Source organism: Lemur catta, chromosome 4 (assembly GCF_020740605.2).
Source record: "Lemur catta isolate mLemCat1 chromosome 4, mLemCat1.pri, whole genome shotgun sequence".
NCBI lineage: Eukaryota > Metazoa > Chordata > Mammalia > Primates > Lemuridae > Lemur > Lemur catta.
The window spans coordinates 67,331,771-67,358,942 of record NC_059131.1 but is presented as its reverse complement, the minus strand read 5'-3'; the positions used below and the strand labels follow the sequence as shown (position 1 = coordinate 67,358,942).

General features: G+C 35.8%; 1 long non-coding RNA gene and 1 other non-coding gene across 4 annotated transcripts; both read left to right on the top strand.

The window, feature by feature from the left end:
- Positions 1–644: 644 nt before the first annotated feature.
- LOC123637146 lies at positions 645–26,403 on the top strand. 3 transcript variants are annotated; one of them, XR_006734753.1, is made up of 3 exons: positions 645–1,112; positions 15,445–15,585; positions 26,370–26,403. It is a non-coding gene; the product is annotated as an uncharacterized LOC123637146 (long non-coding RNA). The 3 variants fall into 3 exon arrangements; XR_006734754.1 differs by lacking the exon at positions 26,370–26,403 and adding an exon at positions 25,364–25,886; XR_006734752.1 differs by lacking the exons at positions 15,445–15,585; positions 26,370–26,403 and adding an exon at positions 25,364–25,886.
- On the top strand, positions 3,039–3,201 carry LOC123637670. Its single transcript, XR_006735017.1, has one exon. It is a non-coding gene; the product is annotated as a U1 spliceosomal RNA (small nuclear RNA).
- Positions 26,404–27,172: the final 769 nt, after the last annotated feature.

The window sequence follows — 27,172 nt, the reverse complement described above, 5'->3', positions numbered from 1 at the left end:
TCCAGGTCACACTCCCCAGCCCCCGCCGGCCGCGGCCCTTCGGCCTGGACCCTTTCCTGCCCGGCCGCCTCGCCCCTGCGCCACGTGCCGGGGAGCTTCGCGGAAGCGGAAAGAACGCGCGCCGGAGAGCTGGACAGCCCGGCCCTTGACCCTTAGGAGCGTTATTCCATTGAATCGGATTGGGTTTCTCTTCCTCGGGTCGCCATGGCGCTTCCAACCTTGGCCTATATCCCCTTTCCCTTTAGCTGTAGCAACCTTTGCGTTTCTCGAAGGAACCCAGGTAGTTCTTGCATCAGGGTCTCTGCACTTGCCCTTTCCTTGATCTGGAAAACTCTTCCTCCTACCTTTCTCATCCTAAAGTTTAAGTTCACTTGTCTTCTTTGAGGGTCCTCCCCTGACTACACTAATGTAGCTTCTATCTTCCCGCACTTTCTCCTCTATCACTATATCATGTTTATCATAATATCTATTATAACACAAGTTTTATTATTTTCACACCATTTAAAATCCAAAATGATCTGATTTATTTTACTGTTTTGTCTGTACCACTTCAATAAAACCATGAAGGCAGGCCCCTTGCCTGTTTTTTTTTTTTTTTGCCTAGAACAGTGCCTGGAAACGTGGTAAGCAATCTTTCCTTTTTTTTTTCTTTTTCTTTTTTTAATTAAGGTGCTAATCTTTTTGAGCCTCAATTTCCTTTTTTATAATTTGGAAATAATTGGAGTTAATAATACTTCACTAGATTGTTAGACTGATATATTCGTAATAAATGTAAATGCCCATAATAGGCACGATAGCCGCATGACGAAAGAAGGTGGTTATTATTAGAGTAGCCCCAATTGATGCTATTACAGATCTTTCATCTCCCTACTTACCCCATTTTGCTTTCTCCTTCTTGGCAGGTGGCCCTGATTCCTGTTTCACTGAGATAAAAAAATATCCCGCTCCAGCAACCCTCTGCCACTCTGCTCAAAGTATTGCTGTCTACCATCCATTTTGTGAATGTTTCATGTACCCAAAGGAAGAGGGGTCCGTTCTCCCTTCCCAGAACAACCCTGGGACCTTCAGGCTTCATCTCGCCCTTGTCCAGATCTTCCTCCCCTCCCTGTGCGGTAAGTTCTTCCTTTATGTTTCAGGTGGAATGGCTCTGAGCTACTTGAGGGTGTGGGGGAATCTTCATTTAACCCTCCTCAAGCTGTTTCCCTTTTCCTTTTCCTCAGTCCTTTCACTGCCAGACTGCCTAGAAAGATCTATGCTGGCTCCTCCCTTTCCTCCAAGTATCTCCTTGATAAGCTCAGTCATCCTTTTTTCAGTCTTTTTTCCCTCAAAGGTTTGTTATAATATGAAATAATCCATGTAAGGCACTCAACATAATGTCCCGTGCAAGGTAAGAGCTATTATTACCACTGATGAGAAATAATCAATAAATCCTCGTTACCTACAGCTTCAAATCCTAACTCTCAGCTACATAGTCTGCCCAGTGTTGCAACCTATTGCAATTCCCCATCCAAGTGCCAACCACTTCTACACTCTCAATGTGAACTGAGTATAGTTCACTGATGCTTTTCTTTATTCTCAGTTTTTCAAACCTTCTCTTTCTTCAAGTAACAGGACAAGTCATTATTGACACCTAGAACGTAGGCCTGCATTCTTCAATACAATAGCTACCAGCCATGTGTAACTATTTAAATTAAAATGTAAGCTCAATAAATTAAAAGTTTTGTTCCTCAGTTGTACTAAGCTCATTTCAAACGTGGCTGGTGGCTACAGCATTAAGCAGCACAGAATGAACATATTCATCACTGTAGAGAGTTTGAAACAGTGCTGATCTAGACCATGATCATAGTAAACCAGCCCCACCTTTAACTGCTGTAGGACTTCTCTGTGCAAGTCATCTAATGCCCAAGTGCATATCACCCCCAAATTGTTAGTTAACTTTTCCAACTTGTACCTTATTTACTCAATTAGATTGTTAGCTTCCAGATCAGGACTGACTTCTTTTTCTCTCCCACAATTTTATTAGCATAAAAAAGTGCCCTATGTATTTGTTAAAGGAAATCTCGAGAATAAACAAATTGAAGAGACTTCAAAGTTAGCTGAGAAGAGAGAGAAAAATAGTACTTTTAAGGGCAGAGACATTTATGTTCCCTCTTCACTCTGCATTGGCCCTTTCTACCCAGCGCATAATTGCTTTAAGACTAAACCTTGAATTCTTAGAAAAGGATCTCTAGAAACAAGAGGCAAAAAAATTCAGTTTTCAGAGCAACTGCAAATTATTTTTCTATAATTGCATTTTCACCATACAACAAAAAAAGAACTGGCATATGTACACACAAACAAAAACCTACTCCAGTATCAAATGGACTCCTGCCTTCCCCCAATGTGCTGTTCAATCTAGAGAAGCTTTAATTTGCAATCATTCTGGACTTTGATCTTCCCCTCCACTCCAAATTTGACTCTGTAAAATTCAAATAAATATTAATCAAAAAAATAAAACCTGTCCTTTGACCAAAATACATATTTGTTGTAGGAAAATTAGAAAATACAAATAAGTAAACAGATATGAAAATCTCATGAAATCCCAAGACCCAGAAAAAAAATCAGTTTTAGCATTTGGGGTGAATTTCCAGGGCATACACATTGGGCATACACATATCCCCCTATGTGCATTTTTACAAAAGATAGTTCTGGTTATATTTACTATTTTGAAAATAGCTTTTCTTGTCCACTTAACATTTCTCTAACAACAAAAAAAAATGTTTTTAGAACTGTTTTTGACATCTTTTTGAAATGTTTAATAGCTCTAGCTTAGCTTATTCAACATATCTCATACATATTCTTTTCACTTTGATTTATTCTTAGAAGACTGAAACCAGAGAGAGGCAAGTTAGAAAAAGTAAAACCTTCATCTCTCAGATTTGAAAAATTACTTTTTAAAAATAAACTGCTTTAAAAATGTACTTTTATACAAAATACACTTTCAAATAAGGACAAGAAAAACTATGTTTACAATTAATGATGATAAAAATGAATCAGCAATACTTACCTGGCAGTGGGGATAACATGATCAAAAAAGTGGTTTTCTCAGGGTGAGACTTATCCATTGCACTCCGGATGTGCTGACCCCTGTGACTTCCACAAATGTGGGAAACTCAACTGCATAATTTGTGGTAGTGTAGGACTGTGTTCACTCTCTCTCCTGAGGGGGGAAAAATGAATTGGCAAGGTTTGCAAAGGTCTCATGGAGAAGACTTTACTAATTTCCTGACTTTATTCTAGCTCACAGCCACTATAAAAGTAAGCATAAACTGACAAAATGTTATTAAGAAATACTGACTTAAGAAAAATAGCATTCCTTCTTATTTAAAAAAAAATCAATTTTCATCATTTTCAAGTAAAAAAAAAATCTCTGAGACCTTTCTGGGAATTGCTGCTAAGACAAGTTTAAGAAATGGGTGAAAGCACAACTACTAGCAAAAATTATTGATCTGAATGTTTTCTACATCTTTTATATCTCCTGTGTCGTTTGGGGGCACATTGCCATTTAAATGCCTGTTTGCTGGCTGGATGAATGATATTTGTGACCCAATCTTAGAGACTGGATAGGCAGTCTTCCAATAATGCCTTTCCTCTGTATCACCCCTCTTCTTTCAGCTCCACTAATGTTTGTAGCAGATAGCCTCTCTCCAGCAGCAGAGTCCTCCCCAGTGTGGCCCTCACCACTCCTGGAGGCCAGGGCAGTTCTAATCTGGTTGCCCCCTTATAGACTTCTGTGAGAATGGTACTAAGGCATTGCCCTAGTCCTTTGTGCTGAGCCTGTCTGGGGGGAGGAGTATTTATGTCTTTTGGATCTGCTCCCTCAGGTGTTATTAGTCTGAATCTTTTCCTTTCTGGAACCTGGATGTTTTTCTATACTTTGTTTCCTGCTCACTGTGTGCCTTTCTAGCTGCAGCAGGAAGGTGCTAGGGCTGTAACCATAAAGTAATTCATTCAACCCTTCCCAGCCTCAGTTTCCTCATTTACAAAATGAGACACTTGGAATAGATGACCTTTAAGTTCCTTTCGGTTCTAAAATTACAGAGATGCCAATGCTTATTAAGTAATATGTGAGGTTCTACACAACCAAACAGGAATGGACAGAGGCATCCTTCCTGTTTTTGAAAGCTTGGAGTCTGAATCATTACTTCCTCATTATGGAAATGCAGTGAGGTTATTTTTTATTTGTTTTTATTTGGGCTTTGTTTATTTATCCTTAATAGTAAATTGCTACCATTTATTGAGTGCCTACAATATGATAGGCACTCTGCTTTAATTATCTCAATCTTCAAAGCAATCTTTTAAAGTCAATAGTAATTTCATTATTATCCCCATTTTACAAATGAAACTGAGGCACAGAGGGGATAAGTAATTTATCCAACATTATACAGCTGATAAGTGACAGAGCTAGAATTTGAATTCAAATCTTTCTGACTCCAAAACTCATAAGTCACTGTACCTCAAAAAAAGCAAAATTGTGCTCCATGATTTCTTGTTAAACATGGGATTTCCAGGAGAAAAAAGGATAATGTATCCTAGATAATATGGTTTGGTAATAAGAGCATAGGCCTAAAATTCACAAAAATTATAACACTTTCACTTACCAGCTTTTCAACCTTAGGCAAGAACCTTAAATTGAACCTTTTTAAAAAAAATAATAATAATAATATCTAGTCCACCTACCTTGCAACATTTTTGAGAGTACACACACACACACACACACACACACACACACACACACACACACACACACACACACACACACAAAGTGTTCTGTAAACCAAGAAGCCCCATAGAAATGCAGGGTGATGTTACTTGTTCTTGTGATTCCACTTTCTCTTCTTCCTTTCTTAGCATATCAATTGTACTTCTTTTTTTACTTTTTTTAGTAGTTGTCCTAGAATTTGCAATATACATTTACAACTACGGCAAGTCCACTTTCAAATAGCACTATACCACTTCACAGGTAGTGCAAGTAATTTATGATAACAAAATATTTCTAATTCTTCCCTCCAGTCCCTTGTATCATTGCTGTCATTCATTTTATTTATATGTAAACTATAATCATTGAATAAATTGTTGCTATTATTATTTTGAACAAACTCTTATCTGTTAAATCAATTAAGAATAAGAAAAATAAAAGTTTTCGTTTTACCTTCACTTATTCCTTCTCTATTACTCTTCCTTCCTTTCTGAGCTATATCATTTTTCTTCTATCTGAGGAATTTCTTTTAACGTTCTTTACAAGGCAAGTCTACTGGCAAATTCCCTCAATTTTTGTTTGTCTGAAAAAGTCTTTATTTCTCCTTCACTTTTAAAGGATAATTTCAGAGGATACAGAATTCTAGGTTGGTGGGTTTTTCTCTCAACACTTTAAATATTTCACTGCACTCTCTTCTTACTTGTATGACTTCTGAGAAGTCAAGTGTAATTCTTTGCCCCTCTTTTAGGTAAGGTGCTTTTCTTGTCTGGCTTCGTTCAAGATTTTTTTCTTTATCCTTGGATGCTCTGGTATATTTCAAAATGGCAACTTTTCCCCTTCTTCCGGAAGCATAAAAGGATTTTTTTTCTGTGAGTGTGAGAACCTGGTAAAGCTCCTAGAGGTAAAACTCATAAAAGTGTGGGAGCCCTCTATGATGCCCCCTCCAACCCAGAATTTTAAACCCCCAGACTTGTCCACACTGAGTCTCAGTAATTCTGCAATTACAGTTTAAATTTTCCTGTGGAGCACTGGTTCTCTCAAAGGTTTCTGCTCCTGTATGTTGTGATTCTCTCTGTATCTGCCTATCTGTCTTTGCAATTCTGGAGGCAGTAGTTTTCCCTATGACCTCACTTCTCTAACAAACGTAAGAAGATTTGTTGATTTTTCAGTTTGTTCAGTTTTTTTACTTGTCATTAGGATGGAGTGATGACTTCCAAGCTCCTTATATGGGCTGGAAACCAGAAGTCTTCTTATATCATGTATGCATTTTATTCAGTCTGTTTGTATATCTTACTGTGTATCTGTGCAGGGTAGGGTTTAGGTTGTAAATTGCTGGAATACAAGATTCATGGCTTTTGACAACCTGGGGAAGACTCCAGGTAGTAAACTAAAACAAGTGTTTAAAAATGGCCTTTTGAGACTTCTGGTTCCACCAAGATGGAGTAGTTCTATTCCTGCCAGCTTCTCCCCCTAAACCTAGACATAACACAAAAAACAGGCATAGAAAGACTTGAAAAGGTGGAAAGAAGTTGGACTGCCTGCGGAGCTGAGGACTTGAGGAATGACGTGGTAAATTCCCTGGTTTTCTTATATTCTTCCAGATTTTAGACAGCACTGCAGAAGTCTCCAACCCAACACCACAAACAGGCATAGATAAAACAAAGATCCATAAAAAACCTATTTTCCATAGACAAAGAATGGAAAAAAGAGGAGCCTAACAACAAAAAACTTTATTGGCAATACTTGCCCTAGTCCAGCTGAACACTGATGGCAAAACTGCAATATCCACCCTACTACCCAGCACAGTTTCAGCAGAGCCAACTTGGAAGTTGATCTTCCACCCTGCCCCCTAACCCATGGAAGTGGGAGGCAACTCTCCAATTCCCCCGTGGATGGTTTTGGCAGGCTTGACTGGGGAGCTGACCTTTCATCTCCTGCCTAGTAGAAGCAAGCAGTGCTTTGCTCCAGTTCCCCTAGAAGGTAATGTCAACAGATTGAGCAGCACTTATACCCCTAATCAGAGGCAATGAGGTGATAGGAGTTGGTCCCCCACTTCCACTGGGAAGTTGTCAGTGGGGCAAGAGGACAGCTGAACTTGCACCCCACCATTTGCAACAAGGCCATGTGAGTCAGTACTTCAGTTTTGCCAGGGTGGTGTCAGTGGGGCATACAGACCCTGCAGCCCATGTGCTAAATCTCAACAAGGGCACTGCCTGCTAAAAAAAGAAGATTAAATAGGATCAAGAGTCTCATAATATGTTATCCAGAATGTTCAGGATACAATAAAATATCATTCATTCAAGAACCAGGAAAATCACAACATGAATGAGAACAGCAATCAACAGCTGTCAAATGATGAGATAAGGCAAATATTGAAATTATCTAACAATGATATTAAAATAGCATCATAAAAATGTTTCAACATTTATACATTCTCTTGAAACAAATATAAAAAATTCAGCAAAGAAATATAAATGATCAAAAGAACTAAAGGAAAACTATAGAACTGAAAACTGAAAAGTACAATAAGGAAAATAAAAAACTTGCTATATGGATTCAACAGTACAGTGAAGAGAACATAGGATAGAATTGGTAGATCTGGGGACAGACCAATAGAACTTACCCAATGTAAACAATAGAGAGAAAATAAGGGAAAAAATGAGCAGAGTCTCAAGGATCTGTGGGATTTTTTTAAAAGTACTCAAGGAAAGAGTAACTGAAAATTTACCTAACTTGGCAAAAGATATGAACCTACAGATTCAAGAAGCATAATAGGATAAACCCAAAGAAATTCATGCCAATACACATGCTAATGAAACTTTTGAAAACTGAAGATAAAAAATATATAGAAAACAGCCAGAGAGAAATGATGCATTACTTATAAGGGAAAACCAATTTAAATGACAGCAAATTTTTCACTAGAAACCATGGAGACCAGAAAGAAGTGGCATGACAATCTTCAAGTATCTATGAAAATAATTGTCAAGGCAGAATCCTATGTCCAGGGAAAATTTCCTTAAGTAAAGGGAAATCAAGCCATCTCAGATGAAGGAAAGGGAAGAGAATTTGTCACCAGCAGACATACCAAAAATGGTATCTAAAGAAAGTTTCCAAACAAAAAGGAAATGATAAAACAAGGAAACTTAGAACATCAGGAAGGAAGAACACAGCAAGAATATGGTTTTATACAACAGACCTTTCTCCTTCTCGAGTTTTAAAATTTTCTAAACTGACAGGAGAAGCAAAAATTATAACACCGATATGGTTTTAAAAGTATATAGAGAAAACTTTTAAAACAATTATAAATAGGGAAGATGATGATGTGAAGGGAGGTAAGGTTTCTATACTTACCTTGAACTGATAAAATAATGACACCAGTAGACTGTAGTATATCTATGTCTATACAAAGAGGTATAATAAAAACAACACTATAGATAAAGGGAAATGGGGAGTTATTGCTTAATGGGTACAATGTTTCTGTTTGGGATGATGAAAAGCTTCTGGAAATGGATAGTGGTGATGATTGCACAAGTAACCCCACCAGATGGCAAGAAAACAGAAACTAAATAAGTGAAAACAAAGAGAACACACAGAAACAAAAATAAAATGGCATACTTAAGCTCTGATATATAATTACATTAAATGTAAATGTACATTTACAAGTATACCAATTAAAACATGAGATTGGCAGAGTGGATTAAAAGCAAGGTGCCTTGGCATGTACCTGTAATCCCAGCTATTCAGGAGTCTAAGACAGGAGGATCACTTGGGCTCAGGAGTTCAAGACCAGCCTGGGCAGCATAGTGAGACCCCATCTCAAAAGGAAATGATCCAACTCTGTGATGTTTACAATAAGCTCATTTCAAATATAATGATACAAGCAAGGTTGAATGTAAAAAGATACAAAAATTGGCTGGCCATGGTGGTGCATGCCTGTAATCCCAGCTACTCAGGAGGCTGAGGCAGGAGGATTTCTTGAGCCCAGCAGTTGGAGGCTGCAGTAAACTATTATGATGCCACTGCACTCTAGCCCAGGCAACAGAGCAAGACACTGTCTCAAAAATAATAAATAAATAAATAGCTAGCAGAAGTGGCAATATATCACATAAAGAAGACTTCAAAGTAAAGAAAATTACCAGAGACAGAGATGGACATTTATATAATGATTAGAGGATCGGTCCACCAAGAAAACATAGTAATTCAAAATATTTGTGCACTAGACAATAAAGCTGCAAAATACATGAAACAAAAAACTGATAGAACTGGAGGGAGAAATAGATCAATCCAAGATTATAGTTGGAGACTTCAACACCTGTCTATCAACAATTGATAGAACAAGTAGACAAAATCAGCAAGGATGTAAAAGAACTTAACATCACCACCAACCAACAGGATCTAATCAACATTTACAGAATACTCCACCCAATAATAGTAGAGTACACATTCTTTTTAAGTACCCATGAAACATATACCAAGATAAATCACATCCTATGTCATAACACAAACCTCAACAAATTTAAAAGAATTGCAATCATGCCAAATATCTTCTCTGAGCACAATGGAATCAAATGAGAAACAAATAGCAGAAAGATAAGAGGAAAATCTCTAAACACTTGAGAACTAAAGAACACATTTCTAAATAATCCATGGGTCAAAGAGGAAGTCTCACTGCAAGACACAAGAAAAAAAAGAGCAAAATAAACCAAAACAAGCAGAGGAAAGGAAATAATAAAGAAATTGATGAAATTGAAAAAAGAAAAACAATATAAAAAAATCAGTAAAACAAAATTAGCAAGACTTACAAAAAATACAACAGAGAAGACGCTAATTACCGATATCAGAAATGAAACAAGGGACATGACTATAGACCCTGCAGACATCAAAGAATGATAAGGGAATACTACTACAACTATATACATGTAAATTCAACAACTTAGATTATGTGAACCAGTTAGTCAAAAACACAAATTACCACAACTCATTCAATATGAAATAGATAGTTTGAATAGCCCTATAGCTATTAAGGCAATTGAATTTATAATTTTAAAACTCTTAAAGAAAAAACCTCCAGTCTCAATTTCACTGGAGAATTCTAACAAAACTTTAAAGAAGGATTAACACCAATTCTGTACTATCTCTTTCAGAAAATATGAGAGGAGAGAATACTTCCCAATTCATTTTAGGAAGCTAATATTACCCTCATACCAAAACCAGACAAAGACTGTACACCGAAAGAAAACTATAGACCAGTATCTCTCATGAACTTAGTTGCAAAAATACTCATGAAATAGTAAATGGATTCTAGAAATACTCGAAAGAGTTATATACTCTGACCTAATGGACTTCATTCTAAATAAATGGAGAAACATACCATGTTCATGAATTGGAAGACTCAGTAGAGTAAAGATGTGAATTCTCCCCAAAATGATTACTTTAGATTTAATTCAATTCTAATCAAAATTTCAACAAGATGTTTTATAACAAGATGTTTTGTAACATAGGCTTTTTGTAAAATTTATATGGAAAGGTATAGGCCCTAGAATAGCTAAAAAAAACTTTTAAGAAGAACAATCAAGTAGGAAGAATCACTCTAGTCTTAATATATTTAATATAATATAGTTACAATAACCTGTGTGGTATTGGCGCAGGCATAGACAGACATCAATGGAACAGAAGATAGAGAACCCAGAGATAGACCCATACAAATATGCCCAAGTGGTTTTTCAAAAAAATGCAAAAGTAATTCACTAGAGGAGGAATAGCCCTTTCAACAAATGATGCTAGAATAATTGGACATTCATAGACCAAAAAGAAAGAAAGAAAACCTCAACCTAAGTCTCACACTTTTTATAAAAATTATAATAACTCAAAATGTATGAATTAAATGTAAAACATGAATGTAAAGTGTAAAAATTTAAAAAATAGGTGAAAATGTTTGGGACCTAGGGATAGGCAAAGAATTTTTAGATTTAACATAAAAGTACAACCCATACAATGAAAAATTGATTAACTGAACCTCATCAAAATTAAAATATTTTGCTTTGCAAAGGATTCTGTGAAGAGAATGGAAAAAACAAGCTACAGACTGAGAGAATATCTTTGCCAACAACATATGTGACAATAAATAAAGAACTCTCAAAACTCAACAGTTAAACAAAAAATCCAGTCAGAAAAAGACAAAGGGCATGAACACACATTTCACTAAAGAGGCTATACAGATGGTAAATGAGCACATGAAAAGATGGCCAACAATTATTAGTTATTAGCCGAATACAAATTTAAACCCAATTAGTTATTGCTGCACACCTATCAGGAAGGCTAAAATAAGATATAATGATATATCAAATGCTGCTGAGGATGCAGAGAAATTGGGATCATTCATACATTGTTGGTGGAAGTATAAAATGATACAGCCACTCTGGAACAAAGTATGTTAGTTTTTTATAAAACTAAATATGCACCCAGTAATTGCACTCTTGGGCATTTATTCCAGAAAAATGAAAACTTATGTTCCCACAAAAACCTGTACACAAATGCTTATAAAAACTATTTATAATAGCCCCAAACAAGAAACAACCCAAATGTCCTTCAGTATGTGAATGGTTAAACAAACTGTGGTACATCCAAACCATGGAATACTACTTAGCAATAAAAAGGAATGAACAGGCCAGGTGGGGTGGCTGATACCTGTAATCCTGTCATTCTGGGAGGCCAAGGTAGGAGGATCGCTTGAGGACAGAAGTTTGAGACCAGCCTGAGCAAGAGCAAGACTCCGTCTCTACCAAAAATAGAAAAAAATTAGCTCGGCATGATGGCATGCATCTGTAGTCCTAGCTACTCGGGAGGCTGAGGCAGGAGGATTGCTTGAGCCCAGGAGTTTGAGGTTGCAGTGTGCTATGATGATGCCACTACACTCTAGCCAGGGCAACAGAGTGAGACACTGTCTCAAAAAAAAAAAAAAAATGGAATGAACTATTATATTACTACACGCAACAATATGAATGAATCACAAAGGAATTATGCTAAGTGAAAAAAGTTAGTCTTAAAGATTGCTTTTATATAGCATTCTTGAAATGACAAAACCATAGAGATGGAGAACATATTAGTGGTTGCCAGGGATTAGGGACAATAGGAAGAGTGGAGGTGGTTGTGGCTACAAAAGCATGGCATGAGGCACCCTTGTAATAGGACCATTCTGTATTTTGATTGTGATGGTCACATGATTCTACAGACCTGAATAAAATTGCATAGAAATAAACACACAAACTAGTGCATATAAAATTGAAGAAAACTGATTTTGATGGATTATATCAATGTTAATTTCTGGGGTGTGGTATTGTGCTGTAGTTATGCAAGAGGTTATCATTGGGGAAAGCTGGGGGAAGGGTATGTGGGATCTCTTTGCATTATTTCCTGCATGTGAATCTACAATTATCTCAAAACATTTTTCATGGGCCTTTGAGGATAATTATGATAATGAGAGGAAAAGCCAACCACTCTTTTATGTCTCTAATTACTAATATTGTATCTCTAGCCACTTCTCTCTGTTTTTAGTGTTGCCTGTTTTAATTTTAATTTGATTTTAATTAACTAAAAATTTCCTATTACATAATCAATGGAATATTTGGAGCTGATGCAAGATTATTTAAAGTTACATTTAAATATAGAAACTTGATTGTGGTTCTCAAAATTATGACTGATCCTCCCCATAGTCCCCATGGCAGTGGACAGCACTATGGTTGTTGGGCACTCCTAGTGGATAGCACGTGGGCAGCGTGTAAACAGTGTACTTCTGTTGCTACAAGAGACAGATGCTTCCATTACTAATCTTCTAAGGCACCTCATGTGTTAAAAACAAATAAGATGATTTTTCTGCTCAGCTCGTTCTGACCCTCTGTCATTGCCCTGGTTCAGAATCAAGTACTGCATTTTTCTTTAAAAGAGTAACGGCTTACTAGGATTCAGAGAGGGTAGTGTTTAGCAATAGAAATGAAGGTCAGAATATGAAGAAGACTAGAGTAACCGATTATAAACATTTAAAAGGAATAGTAGCATATGTCCTTGGCAAGTACCGTGTTGACCTATGCCGCATACCTTAGCATATGCTGTTGCATCTGCCCAGAATGCTATTTCATCTTTCACATCCTGCTTAGGTGTCTGTGAATCCTTCTGACCCCTTTATCTTACAGTTATAATCATTCTCAGTGCTGTACTACTTCTATAAAGGATACATACTTCTATTGTGGTATATAAAATGGAAAGAGACGATACAATATAGCAATTAAGAACTTGAACTCTGGCACCAAACTGAGTGTGAATCTCAGCTCCACTAACTCGTGAGCAGGTTATTTAACCTCTTGTTGCCTTAATTTCCTCATCTATAAAATGGTAATAGTAATAATATTTATCTCATAGAGTTGTAAAGATTAAATGATTAATTAAATGTAAGATGCTTAGAAAATTACCTGCCATGTAGTAAACTTTATGTATGAGCTATTATTTTTATTTATATGCTTATTCACTTAATTAGACCATAGGCTACTTAAGTGTGATGTAAATTATTTATTGCTCCAAATTACTCAGATTACTCCCAAACTTAATGACTTATCAAATATTATCTCACAGTTTCTGTGGTTCAGGAATCTGGGAACACTTAGCTGGGTCACTCACAGGCTGCAATCAAGGTGTTGGCTGAGCCTGCAGTCATCGGAAGGGTACATCTGTTTCAAAGCTTACCCATGTGATTGTTGGCAGGATTCAAGTCCACATGGGTTATTGGACTTGGCCTCAGTTCTACACTAGCTATTGGCCAGAGGCCACCCTCAGTTCTTTGCCACATAGGCCTCTCCATAGGGTGCTCACAACAAAGCAGCTGGCTTTCCCCAGAATAAGCAAGCAAGAGAGCAAGACAGAAGTCACCCTATTTTTATAACCCAATCTCAAAAATGAGTCACCTTTCTGGCATACTGTTTGTCAGAAGCAAGTCACCAGTTCCAGGCCCCAATCAAGGTGAGGGAATTACACAGTGCAAGAATGAGAGGAGGCAGGGATCACTGGGAGCCATATCTAGAGGCTGCCTGCCACCTTCGGACCTGGATGATTCACATTCCACCCACATGCAAAACACACTTAACTCTCTCCAGTCTCCCAGAGTCTCATCTCATTGTAAGTAGGTAACTGTATAACTGTATCTTACTCATATTTGTAAGTGCAGCCACCCTTTCTTATTAATTTGAACAAAAGGAAAGGGTAATGTTCTCTGTCGTGAAAGAAAAAAAGTACAGAATCTCATGTTGCTAAAACTTAAGCCATAAGAATAAAATTCTATAAACAAAAATATGACAAAGAATAAGATTTTTCTTAGCTGTTATTTTGAATGCTGGGATATTTCTGGAGAATTTAATAACTACATATTAAACATTCATCATTTTATTTCACTTCCATGTTTGATTTGAGTGTGAAGATGTCCCAAGAGATCTTCACACTCAAGGTAGGTAAAACCTAATTTTACATCTTAAATTCCAAATATTCTGTTTACAGTTGGGTTCACGATGTCAAGGAATATGGATAATTTATACTCCTTTTTCTAAATCAACTCCTGCTCATGGTTATCTAATAATGTATAATTAACTAAAATACATTATTACACTGAAATAGAACTCTTCTCATCCAACCATCTCTAGATATGGGTGTATTCTGCTTTAATGTCTATACCCTGTGATAGGAAAGGAAGACAGAGTATATGTCATATCAGGTGTCCCCTTGCTCTGTAATCCTCCTCTCCATGACACATGTGAAAGCATAAGCAAAAGCCACAGAACCAGCTGCTTTGCCGTGGAGACTCTGGTTTGAGTCTGCAACAGCCTTTTTAATGAACAGCTGAGTTCAGTGCCTTGAAGCAAACCAGAGGAATTGAACCTGAAATCAACAGGTCTGCTCAAGATACATATTTTGATGGCACAATGATTGAAATCTATTTTTCTTATTTTTTCCTCTTTTAAAACTTTGGGATTTTAAGACAAACTTAAGTTTTTAGATTTAAATTATCAAAATAAGAGGACGTTCTTGAGCTACTTCATCTATCAGGGATAAAGATCCTGGCACCCTATCCTGCCAAAAAAAGTAATAAAGTCCTTCAAGTAGGACTGTTTAGGATAATAGTGTTATGTTTCATGAGAAACTATGATAAAGGAAGGTATTCACAAAAAATCAAATGGTATATTATAAATAACAAATAGTTCTGTCCAAGGACAGCCCATCTCCTGAAATAGCACTTCCAGGGGTCTCCATGAACTGCCCACTTATTAATCCAGTAACTTTCCTTGTCCCTCTCACCACTGACCCTTTTGTTCTGGAAACTAGTTCCCAGCATTTACTTCTGTTCTGATCCAAATCAATCTCCTGGTTTTGTCTGTTTACACCATTCTTGCTTCTGCCCCCACCCCTCTGCCAATCTAATGCCTTCCTCAATCCTCTGAAGTCTGATCCTACCCCTCAGAGCCCAGCTTAGATCACACTTTTTCCTTGGAACCTGCCCACATCATGGGAGCCTCCTGGCTGTCTTCCTCTCACAGAGTTCTCTTGTAGGTAAATCATCGCTGCTTATTTTGGTTCTTTACCAAATACTCTCTGTTTAGTTATAACCTTTTCCTGAATGTATGTCTACCCAAAGCTGTCATATCATGATAATTGTTTTGCAATTTCAGACCTTTAAAGATTAAGTACTTTATGAAGTGGGATTTAGTCATGCAGATGCAGTACAACATTACCGGGAGCTAGTAAACAGTGCTGCATATTTTTCATATTAAAAGATCCAGGAGCAGAAGATGTCTTTCCTGAAATAAATGGTAGGTTTCTGCCTGACCCTATGTCAAAATTAGAGTTCTAAAACACTGTACAGGCCGGGCGCGGTGGCTCACGCCTATAATCCTAGCACTCTGGGAGGCCGAGGCAGGTGGATCGCTCGAGGTCAGGAGTTCAAGACCAGCCTCAGCAAGAGCAAGACCCCGTCTCTACTAAAAATAGAAAGAAATTATCTGGCCAACTAAAATATATATATAAAAAAAAAAAATTAGCCGGGCATGGTGGCGCATGCCTGTAGTCCCAGCTACTGGGGAGGCTGAGGCAGTAGGATCGCTTAAGCCCAGGAGTTTGAGGTTGCTGTGAGCTAGGCTGACGCCACGGCACTCACTCTAGCCCGGGCAACACAGCGAGACTCTGTCTCAAAAAAATAAAAAAAAATAATAAAACACTGTACAGAAATAAGCTAAAACAACTTGCAATTAAACAGTCACCCAGGCCAGACGTGGTGGCTCACGCCTGTAATCCTAGCACTCTGGGAGGCTGAGGTGGGAGGATCACCCAAGGTCAGGAGTTCGAGACCAACCTGAGCAAGAGCGAGACCCCGTCTCTACTGAAAAATAGAAAGAAATGATCTGGACAGCTAAATATATATATATATGTGTGTATAATATATATACATACACATATATATATACATATATATATATATATTAAAAAAATTAGCCAGGCATGGTTGCACATGCCTGTAGTCCCAGCTACTTGGGAGGCTGAGGCAGAAGGATTGCTTAAGCCCAGGAGTTTGAGGTTGCTGTGAGCTAGGCTGATGCCATGGCACTCTAGCCCAGGCAACAGAGTGAGACTCTATCTGAAAAAAAAAAAAAAGATAAACAGTCACCCAAAGCCTATGTTCTTTAGAGCATCTTACTAAAAATATTGCATATGTGTCTTCATGCATGTGCATATGCATTCATGTGTATATCCGATGACGTGAATTTCTTTCCTCATGGTTTGTTAATTATACCTAAAACTCTACAATTTTCAAATTTTATGAATTTTTACTTAGACTAAGTCCTTTTGTGGGCAGTTTGTCAAGTTTACTACCTTTTCTGGCAAGAGCTTTATGTGACTGCTCCTGAGACTCAGATGCTTCTGAAAGAAATTATAAAAACACTGTCAGGTTTTTTTCACTCTTCCTTGGGCAGCTTATCACATAATTTTCCAAACTTTTTCTCACTTTCCTCCAGTCATTTCCCCATATAATATATACAAGACACTGTTCTATAGTCAGAAGCCAAAACTTCTTGTATATTTTCCACCAAATAGAAAATAGGTAGTATTCAGTCATTAGGAAAATTCAACTTAATTTTACCCTCTCCTTTGGCCATCTTAGGCAGGAAACCAGTTTAGCAATTTTTATTTACTGACTTAAGTTACCAATTAACAACTCTTTTGCCAATTTTCCTTTGGCAAATCAGTGTGTGTGTGTGTTTGTGTGTCTTAGTTATTTCAGTGGTTTGCTTCATATTAAATTTAAAGTGACAGCCCTTTCAGGGGAACAGAAAAACAACTGGTTTCATCATATTTGATAACTAAATTGTAGATTTCTCTTCAATTTGCTCTTCCCTATACCTCTCCCAACTTAGCACTAGTGTTTGAGTAGTATAGTAGTACTGAATTAAAATTCTGTCCTGTAATTCAAAAATTAGAATATGTCAGTGCACTGGCTGTTATGACAAGTTCTAGGTCTCCTCCCCTTCTATTACTTACCATTAATATTAACCATAATTGTATAAATTTCACTTGTTGGAAACAAAATTTTTAATTTTAAGACCAATGAATAATTAGCAATCTAATAAATTACACTTAATACCTGTTGATAAGGGTTCAAGATGGTAATACTGCCTAATTTCTCAACACATTATCGTTATACACACACAAAAAGAGAAAAATGTTGTCTGTAAGAGACTCCATGTTCCTGCTATGACCCAAGTCTTGGTTCTGTCTTTAGAATTAAAGGAGTGACTAAAATCCATGACTCAACGTAATGTTGGAAAAGAAGTGATAAGACATTGATCCAATAACTCCCAAGGATGAAAGCTCTGCTAGCACTTTCCTGGACTGGTCTTCCCCTCCCGTTATCCAGTCCCCTGGACCCAGAAAGAGTTGAGAGGAAATGTCTTGGTAGAGTTGCTGTATTCGTTATCTATTGCTGGACAACAAATTATCCCAAAACTTAGCAGCTTGGAACAACAAAGATTTATCTCACACAGTTTCTGATGTTCAGAAATCCAGCATTGGCTTACTTGGGTGGTTCTGGCTCAGGGTGTATAAAATAGATAAATCTTTTTATTGCATATATAAATATACATACATAATTATAAACAAGTATGTACATTTTATTTTATATGCACATTATTTTTCATCAGAATGTGTCATATGTTTTATTATAATTTCAACTGATTTCTGATCTTTTTTTTAAAAAGTTGTTTCTGGAATGTGGTTCTGGCCTGCATATTTCTGGCAGAGGAATTCTAGTATAGCAGTCCACTATGTGCCCCCACAAACACAGCATTTAATTTAACAGTAATATACATAAAACTATCCTTTATGTTTATTTTAAAGTTTAACATTAATGAATTAATCAATAATGCTAGTTAATTAATAATCAGTATTTTTTTAGTTAACAAATTATTTTCACATACATTTTCTCATTTGATCTCACATCAATTCTGTTTACTGTGCCTGGCAGCACAGGGCTCATCAGGGAAACAAGTGATGGTCAGAGAGATGGCTCACAAGGAAAGGAGTCAAAACTAGAATTGCCATCCCAATTTTTCCTGATGATTTACTACACATGATGGTTTGTAGAAGTGTCTTCTTTTGCCCATTTTTATACTGGGTTGTTAGTTTTTAAATTTTTTATTAGTAAGTTTTGAGAATATTTGTATATCCTTTACATGTTAAAGTACATAAGTCCTTTATCAGGTATGTGATTTACAAATATTTTCTAACTACTGGGTCTCGTCTTTTCATTCTCTTTATGGTGTTTTTCAAAGAGCAGAAGTTCCTGATTTTGATAAAGTTAAACAATATTCTTTTTTTCCCAAAGTATTCTCTTATATAGATTGTGCTTTTGGTATTGTTTCTAAGGAATTATTGACTAACCCCAAGTCACAAAGATTTTCTTCTGTGTTTTCTTCTATAATATTTATAGTTTTAGGTTTTATATTTAGGTCTATGATCCAGTTTGAATTAATTTTTCTATGTAGTGTGAGGTATGGATCAAAGTTTATTTCCTTTCTTTTCCTTTTTTTTTTTTTGCATGTGGATATCTAATTGTTCTGGCAGAATTTGTTGGAAAAATGGAATTACCCTTAAAGTTTATAAAAATAAACATCATTTATATATATGTGGGTTTATTTCTAGGCTCATTATTCTTTTCATTTATCTATTCGTCTATCTCGATGCCAATTCCATACTGTCTTGGTTACTGTAGTTTTATCCTGTCTTGAAACCAGGTAGTGAAAGTTCTTCAACTTTATTATTCTTTCTCAAAGTTATTTTGGCTATTCTAGGTACTTGGTATTTCCATATGAATTTAATAATCAATTTGTCATTTTTTGCAAAAAGCCTACTGGGATTTTTGTTGGAATCACATTGAATATAAAATCAATTTGGGGACAATTGGCATCTTAATATTGTCTTCCAACTCATCAACAAGGTATATCTCTCCCTTTATTTACTCTTTAATTTCTCTCAACAATATTTTGTAGTTTTATTTATTTATTTATTTTAGGAAAAGGGTCTTGCTGTGTTGCCCAGCTAAATGGCAGTGGCGTTATCGTAGGTCAGTTTAGCCTCAAACTCCTGGGCTCAAGCATTCCTTCCATCATAGTCTTCTAAAGTTCTGGGATGACAGGTGTGAGCCACCATGCCTGGCACATTTTATAGTTTTTGGAGTATAGCTTTTGCACATGGTTTTTTTCAGCCTTATCAGCAAGTATTTCATATTTTTGATGCAATCATATGTGTATGGTTTTTAAAATTTTTTCAGTTTCCAATTGTTCTTCAACAGTGTATGGAAATACAATTTAATTTTGTATTTTGACCTTATATCCTATAACCTTACTAAACTCAGTTCTAATAATTTATTACTTCTGATATCGTTTTTGCAAACTCTTTTGGATTTTATGTAATGATCATGTTGTCTCAAATAACAACAGTTTTACTCCTTCCTTTTCAGTCTAGATACCTTTTATTTCTTCTTCTTGCCTGATTGCACTGGCTTTAATCTCTGGCATCATGCTGAGTAGCAGTAAAGTGCACTTCCTTGTCTCTTCCTGATGTAAGGAAGAAAATATTCAGGCTTTCACTATTAAGTATGATGGTAACTGTAGTATTTTTAGGTCCCCTTTATCAGATTGAAAAAGTTCTAATAGTAATTTGCTAAGACTTTTTATCAGAAATGGATGTTGAGTTTTGCTAAATGCATTTTCTTCATCTGTTGAGGTGATCGTGTGATTTTTCTTTTTTGGTTTGTTAATATAGTAAAGTCCATTGATGAACTTTTGAGTGTCAAGGCAGCTTTGCATTCTTGAAATAAACTCTACTTTGATCATGATGCATTATCCTTTTTATATATTGTTGAATTAAATTTGCTAACATTTTGTTTAGAATTTTTGCATCTATGTTCATGCAGGATGTTGGTCTGTAGTTTGCTTTTGTTGCAATGTCTTTGTCTGATTTTTGGTATCAAGGTAATGCTAGATTCACAGAATTAGTTGGGAAATATTCCCTACTTTTCAGTTTTCTGAAAGAGTTTTTCTAGAATTGGTATTACTTCATTTTTGTGATTTTTGTAGACTTCATCAGTGCAGCGGGCCATGTGGTTCTGAAGTTTTTTCTAGGAAGATTTTTATCTACAAATTGAATTTTTAATATAAGTATAGGATTATTCAGGTTATTTATTTCTTCTTGAGTGAACTTTGATATTTTGTACCTTTCAAGGAATTTGTTCTAAGTTGTTGAATTTATTGGCATAACATCATTCACAATATTCCATTATTATCTTTTAATATCTGTGCAACTTACAGTGATGTCACATCTCACATTACTAATACTGTTAATTTTCATCTTCTCTCTTTTTTTTCCTAATCATTCTAGCTAGAGGTCTAACTATTTTATTGAATTTCTCAAAGAAGCAGCTTTGGTTTCAAATATTTTCTCTATTGTTTTTTTGATTTTTATTTCATTGATTTTTTTGCTCTGATCTTTATTATTTCCTTGTTTCTGTGCACTTTGTATTTAATCTTCTTTTTCTAGTGTCTTTTTTTTTTTTTTTTTTTTTTTGAGACAGGTTCTTGCTCTGTCCACCAGGGGTACAGTGGCTGATCACAGTTTACTGCAGCCTCAGACTTCTGGGTTTAAGCCATCCTTCTTCCTTAGCCTCCCAAGCAGCCGGGAGTATAGGCACAGGCCACCATATCTAGCTAATTAAAAAAAAATTTTTTTATAAAGATGGGGTCTCACTGTGTAGCCCAGGCTGGTCTTGAACTCCTGGCCTCAAGCAATCCTCCAGCCTCGGCCTCCCAAAGTGGTGAGATTACAGGCATTAGCCACCATTCCTGGCCTTATGGTGTCTTAAGATGGAAGCTGAAGTCATTTATTTGAGACCTTTTTTTCCTGTTCTAATATATGTGTTTTGTGTTTAAAATTTTCCTTAAGTACTTCAAGGGTATCCGAAACATTTTGATATATTGGGTTTTCAATTTCATTCAGTTCAAAAATACTTTCAAATTTCCCTCGTGATTTCTTCTTTAACCCATTGGTTATTTAGGTCTATTAGTTAGTTCCCAAATAATTTGGGGTCTATCCAGAAATTTTTCAGCAGTCATTGGTTTCTAATTTAATTCAGCTGTGGTCAGAGAACATACTTTGTATGACCTGTATTCTTTTTAATTTATTGATACTTGCCTTATGGACCAAAATATGCTATATTTTGATAAATAGTCCCATGGACACTTGAAAAGCATGTATATTCTATTGTTGGGTGGAATGGTCAATAAATGTCAATGAATTGAGGTTGGTTGGTAGTGTAAAGTGTTAATGATTAAATTCTATGACAATAACAGTAGCTTCCAAAGTGGGTATATACACCCCTGAGGGTATGCAACATGATCTACTGGGATACAGAAAGAAATTATTAAAATTATGTATATAATTTATTCAATATATAATATGTATAATTTACTAAAGTTATATATATCATCCTTAAGAAAGAGATTAAGCTGATGAATATTTTCTTTACAGATTTTGAGTGGAGAATGATATATTTTCCTGTGGATCTGTTTATTTTGGCTAACTTTGTTGTCTGTTGTTTTTGTGTGGTTCTTCCTCTCAACAAAAGATATCAATTCATTATCCCTACTTGATTTTTTAACTTATTCAAGTAGATCCAAAACTCTTATCACAAAATCCTATTCAATGACAGTCTAATGAGGTTGTTACAGAGTATATGCTGTGTGCAAGAGTACTTATTTTCCTTATTTAAAATTAAAATGTCTTTTTAACCATATGTTCTTTAAAAAGAATCAGATAGTTAAGATTAGCTTACCGTTCTTGAAATTAATCTTCTTACTGCATTTTCATAAATTTTTAAAACTCATATGCACTTTTGTTAAGATAAAGATGCCCACCCTCACCACTCTTATTCAACATAGTACTGGAAGTCCTAGCCAGACCAATAAGGCAAAAGAAAGAAAGAAAGGGCATCCAAATTGGAAAAGAGGAAGTCAAATTTTCCCTGTTTGCAGATAATATGATCTTATATATGGAAAAACCTAAAGACTCTACCAAAAGCTTTTAGAGTAACTGGTAAATGAATTCAGTAAAGTTGCAGGGTACAAAATCAACATACAAAAATCAGTAGCTCATTCAGAAATAAAAGAAAAAAATGGTAGTGTTTCTCTGCACAAACAGTGAACTAGCTGGAAAAGCAATCAAGAAGGCAATCCCATTTACAATACCAACAAAAAATAAAATCAAATAAAATACCTAGGAATAAATTTAACCAAGAAAGTGAAAGACCTCTACAGGAAAAGCTACAAAATACTGATGAAAAAGATTGAAGAAGATACAAACAAATGGAAAAACATATGCTCATGGATTGGAAGAATTAATATTGCTAAAATTACTATACTACCCAAAGCAACCTACAGATTTAATGCAATACCTATCAAAATATTATACTAATAACATTCTTCACAGAAATAGAAAAACAATCCTAAAATTTTATGGAACCACTAAAGACCCCAAATAGCCAGAGCAATCCTAAACAAAAAGAACGAAGTTGGAGACATCATACTACAAGACTTTAAAATATATTACAAAGCTATAGTAACCAAAACAGCATGGTACTGGCATAAAGATAGGTACGTAGAGCAATGAAACAGAATAGAGAACCCAGAAATAAGTCCACATATTTACAGTCACCTGATTTTTAACAAAGGCACCATGAAGATACATTGGGGAAGAAACAGTCTCTTCAATAAATTGTGCTGGGAAAACTGGATATCCATATGCAGAAGAATCAAACTAGACTCTCACCTCTGATCCTAGACAAAAATCAACTCAAAGTGGATCAAAGACCCAAATGTCAGACCTGAAACTATAAAACTACTAGAATAAAACAGGGAAAACACTTCAGGACATTGGTCTGGGAAAAAAAAATTTATGAATAAGACCTCAAAAGCACAAGCAACAAAACCAAATTAAACAAATGGGATTATGTCAAACTAAAAAGCTTCTGTAGAGCAAAGGAAACAATCAACAGAGTGAATAGACAACCTATAGAATAGGGGAAAATATATGCAAACTATTCTTCCAACAGGGGATTAGTATCCAGAGTATACAGGGAACTCAAACATCTCAACAGGAAAAAAAAAAAAAAAACAATTAAAAAATGGGCAAATAATCTGAACAGACATTTCTCAAAAGAAGACATATAAGTGGCCAAAAAATTTATGAAAAAAGACTCGGCCGGGCGTGGTGGCTCACGCCTGTAATCCTAGCCCTCTGGGAGGCCGAGGCGGGTGGATCGCTCCAGGTCAGGAGTTCGAGACCAGCCTGAGCGAGACCCCGTCTCTACTAAAAATAGAAATAAATTATCTGGCCAACTAAAAATCTATACAGAAAAAATTAGCCGGGCATGGTGGCTCATGCGTGTAGTCCCAGCTACTCGGGAGGCTGAGGCAGTAGGATCGCTTAAGCCCAGGAGTTTGAGGTTGCTGTGAGCTAGGCTGACGGCACGGCACTCACTCTAGCCCGGGCAACAAAGTGAGACTCTGTCTCAAAAAAAAAAAAAAAAAGACTCAACATTACTAATCATCAGAGGAATGCAAATCAAAACTACAAAGTTATCTCACCCCAACTAGGATGGCTATTATCAAAAAGACAAAAAATAACAAATGCTAGTGAAGATGCAGAGAAAAGAAAACTCTTACACATAGTTACACAATGTAAGCTAATACAGCCACTATGGAGAACAGTATGGAGTTTCCTCAAAAGATTATAAACAGAACTATAATACCATCTGATCCAGCAATCCCACTGCTGGGCATTTATCCAAAGGAAAGGAAATCAGTATATAGAAGAGATATCTGCACTCCTGTGTTTATTACAAAACTATTCACAGTAGCCAAGATATGGATTCAAGCTAGATGTCCAACAGCAGATGAATGGATATAGAAAATATGGTATATGTACACAATGGACTACTATTCAGCCATAAAAATGAATGAAATCCTGTCATTCATGGCAACTTGGATGGGCCTGGAAGACATTATGTTAAGTGAAATAAGCCAGGAACCGAAAGTTAAACACTGCGTGTTCTCACTGATATGTGGACGCTCAAAAAAAGTTGATCTCATAGAAGTAAAAAGTAGAACAGAGAATATTAGAGGCTGAGAAGAGTATAAGGAAGGGGGAGACAGGGAGAGATTTGTTAAAGGATACAAAATTACAGGTAGATAGGAGGAATAAGTTCTAGTGTTCTATACCACTGTAGGGTAACTATAGATAACAATAGTATATTATATAGTTTCAAATAGGTAGAAGGATATTGAATGTCCCCAACACAAAGAAATGATTAAATGTATGAAGTAATGGATATGCTAATTATCCTGATCTGATCACTACACATTATATGTATTGCAATATCACTATATACCCCATAAATATGTATAATTATTATATGTCAATTAACATTTTTTAAAAATACGTTTTTGTTAAACAGGCTTAAGACAAAATGAGATTTAATTTTTCTAAAGGTAGGAGGAGTAGATTTAATTTACATAAAGGTTGTAAATTTATTTTAATAATTTTATCTGCAACATGAAAAATTTTTGAAAATGTTGAGACGAAAAGCTACTAAAACTATAAACAAAGCAGTATGAATAAAAATATGGCCTGAGATAATTTTATTTAAGACAATATAGAAGTATTTCCTTAATGACTGGAATGATCATACGGGCCTAGCAATTACAAAATTATTATATACATGTATTATTTCCTTTATCTCTTTTCTTGGTCTGTATAAAAGGATTAAAAGTATTTTAAATACTTTTTTGAAACTAAAACTAAAGAATGGAATTTACCACTTAACTGAAACCTTTGCTTGTGTATTTGCTGGTCCAACAAGTAAAATAAGACAATTTGTGATGTTTCTTAAACAATAAAAAGTTTATTTACACATTTTAGAAGTTTAAAACTTCAACCAAATGTTTATTATTTTCCTATGAATAGCAGGAGCCTATTTTTTCACAGAAATCCAGAACTTGTCAAGACGGATCAGTAAATCTTATCTTCAGTACATGATCAGACTGCAGCTCAAAGTTCTCTCAAAGTCATGTTCTCAAGCTGAGCAGAAGATTCGTTGAAAGGGTCTTCACCAAGTTGTTCACTTGTGTTAACAGGGAGGGACTGTACCATCAGTTTTGTTCTGTGGGTCTCCCAGGTGGTTTTCAATAACATACAAGACTTATAGAGACCCTTCATCACCTTCAAATCCAATGAACAGTGGAAACATGTCAAGATTTCCTTTTGCAACATTATTTTTCAAAATATTTCATATCTTTAAAATCCAAGAACCTTACCACTTGAAGTTAAAACATTTTCTGTGGAGTCTGGTGATTCATCTTTTAGCCCAAACTCTTGCTGAGAACTCTCCCTCTGCTAAGCCACCAAATTTCTGTTTGTGGCAGGAGATTTATATGCTCTTTGACAAGACATTTACACAGTTTTAAAAACATTTTCAGATAAATTGTTCTCTGTTTAATAAAGTTGGCCATTTTTGTCACATCATCCAGTCTTTTAAAATTTCTTCTTTGACAGCCTGTGACACCAGCACCTCTCTGAGAAGAAAACAGTGTGTTGTAAACAAAGTCAGAATTTCCTTTGTTTACTTTGTCTCTCCTGGAGCTAACCACTGGTGGGCCCCATCAGTTTCTCCAAGTCAGACCTTTTGATTCCAGATACAAAGACAGAACATTAAATGCATCTTGGCCTTTGATTGTTTAGGACAGCTTTTGCAGCAGAAAAGATGTTCTCAAATTTCACCTTATTTACAAATCTTACAAATGTTATGACGTTTATTGGTAAAATCTGTTGATTCATCAAACTACATAGAAAACCAATTGTTTTAGTTTATCATATAAAATGTTACATGTCATCAATACGTTGACTGATCATATTGTTTGAGAGAAGAACCTTTTCATTTTCTCAGACTACATCTTGTCTTAGTATTTTGGTTTTTTATTTTAATTTTTTTTAGATACAGCGTCTCACTATGTTGCCCAGGCTAGACTAGAATTCCTTGTACTTCAGGGATCCTCCTACCTCAGCCTCTCCAGGAGCTGGGACTACAGGCACAAGCCACTGCATCCTGGCTCTCGCATTTCACTCACTCTAATTTTAAATACTGACATATTAGGTTCTCATTGCTGTGTGCCTTTTTCTTTTCTGGACAATAAATAATTGCTACTAAATAACTTGCTTCCTGAGCCTTTTCAACTGACTGTGATTCTTTTTTTTTTTTTTTTTTTTAACAAAAGCTTTATTCTGTTTCAGGATTCTAGTAACCATTGAAAATAATCAGCCTCATTACTTATCAAATGGCTGTGATTTGAGGTTAAGTGTCTTTGCAATTTTGCTGAAGCCATTGCTTAATGTATAAGTTGTTTACCAAATATAATGCACAAAGGAGTAGAACAACTTGGATTACCAGAGTCCCCTGTTCCCTAGTGCAGTAAAATGCCTCAAAAGATTTAAACTTCACCAACCTATCAGAATGGTCCATAGACCTAGGCCTATAATCTTTCCCTTCCATCTCACACCTTATCTTCGAAAATCACCATAATGGACAATTGGACATGTTTAAAAACACAAACACTAATAAAATATAAAATGATACAGCATAATAATAGCTACATGAGAAAAATTACCAAAACCGTAAAATTTTCACTACATAATTCAGTTCTAACCTACATAATCCATGCTTTCATTAATTATTGCTTAGGAATAAGTGAAATGAATGGCAACAATGTTATAAGAGATGGGAGAGAGGCACTGGGAATA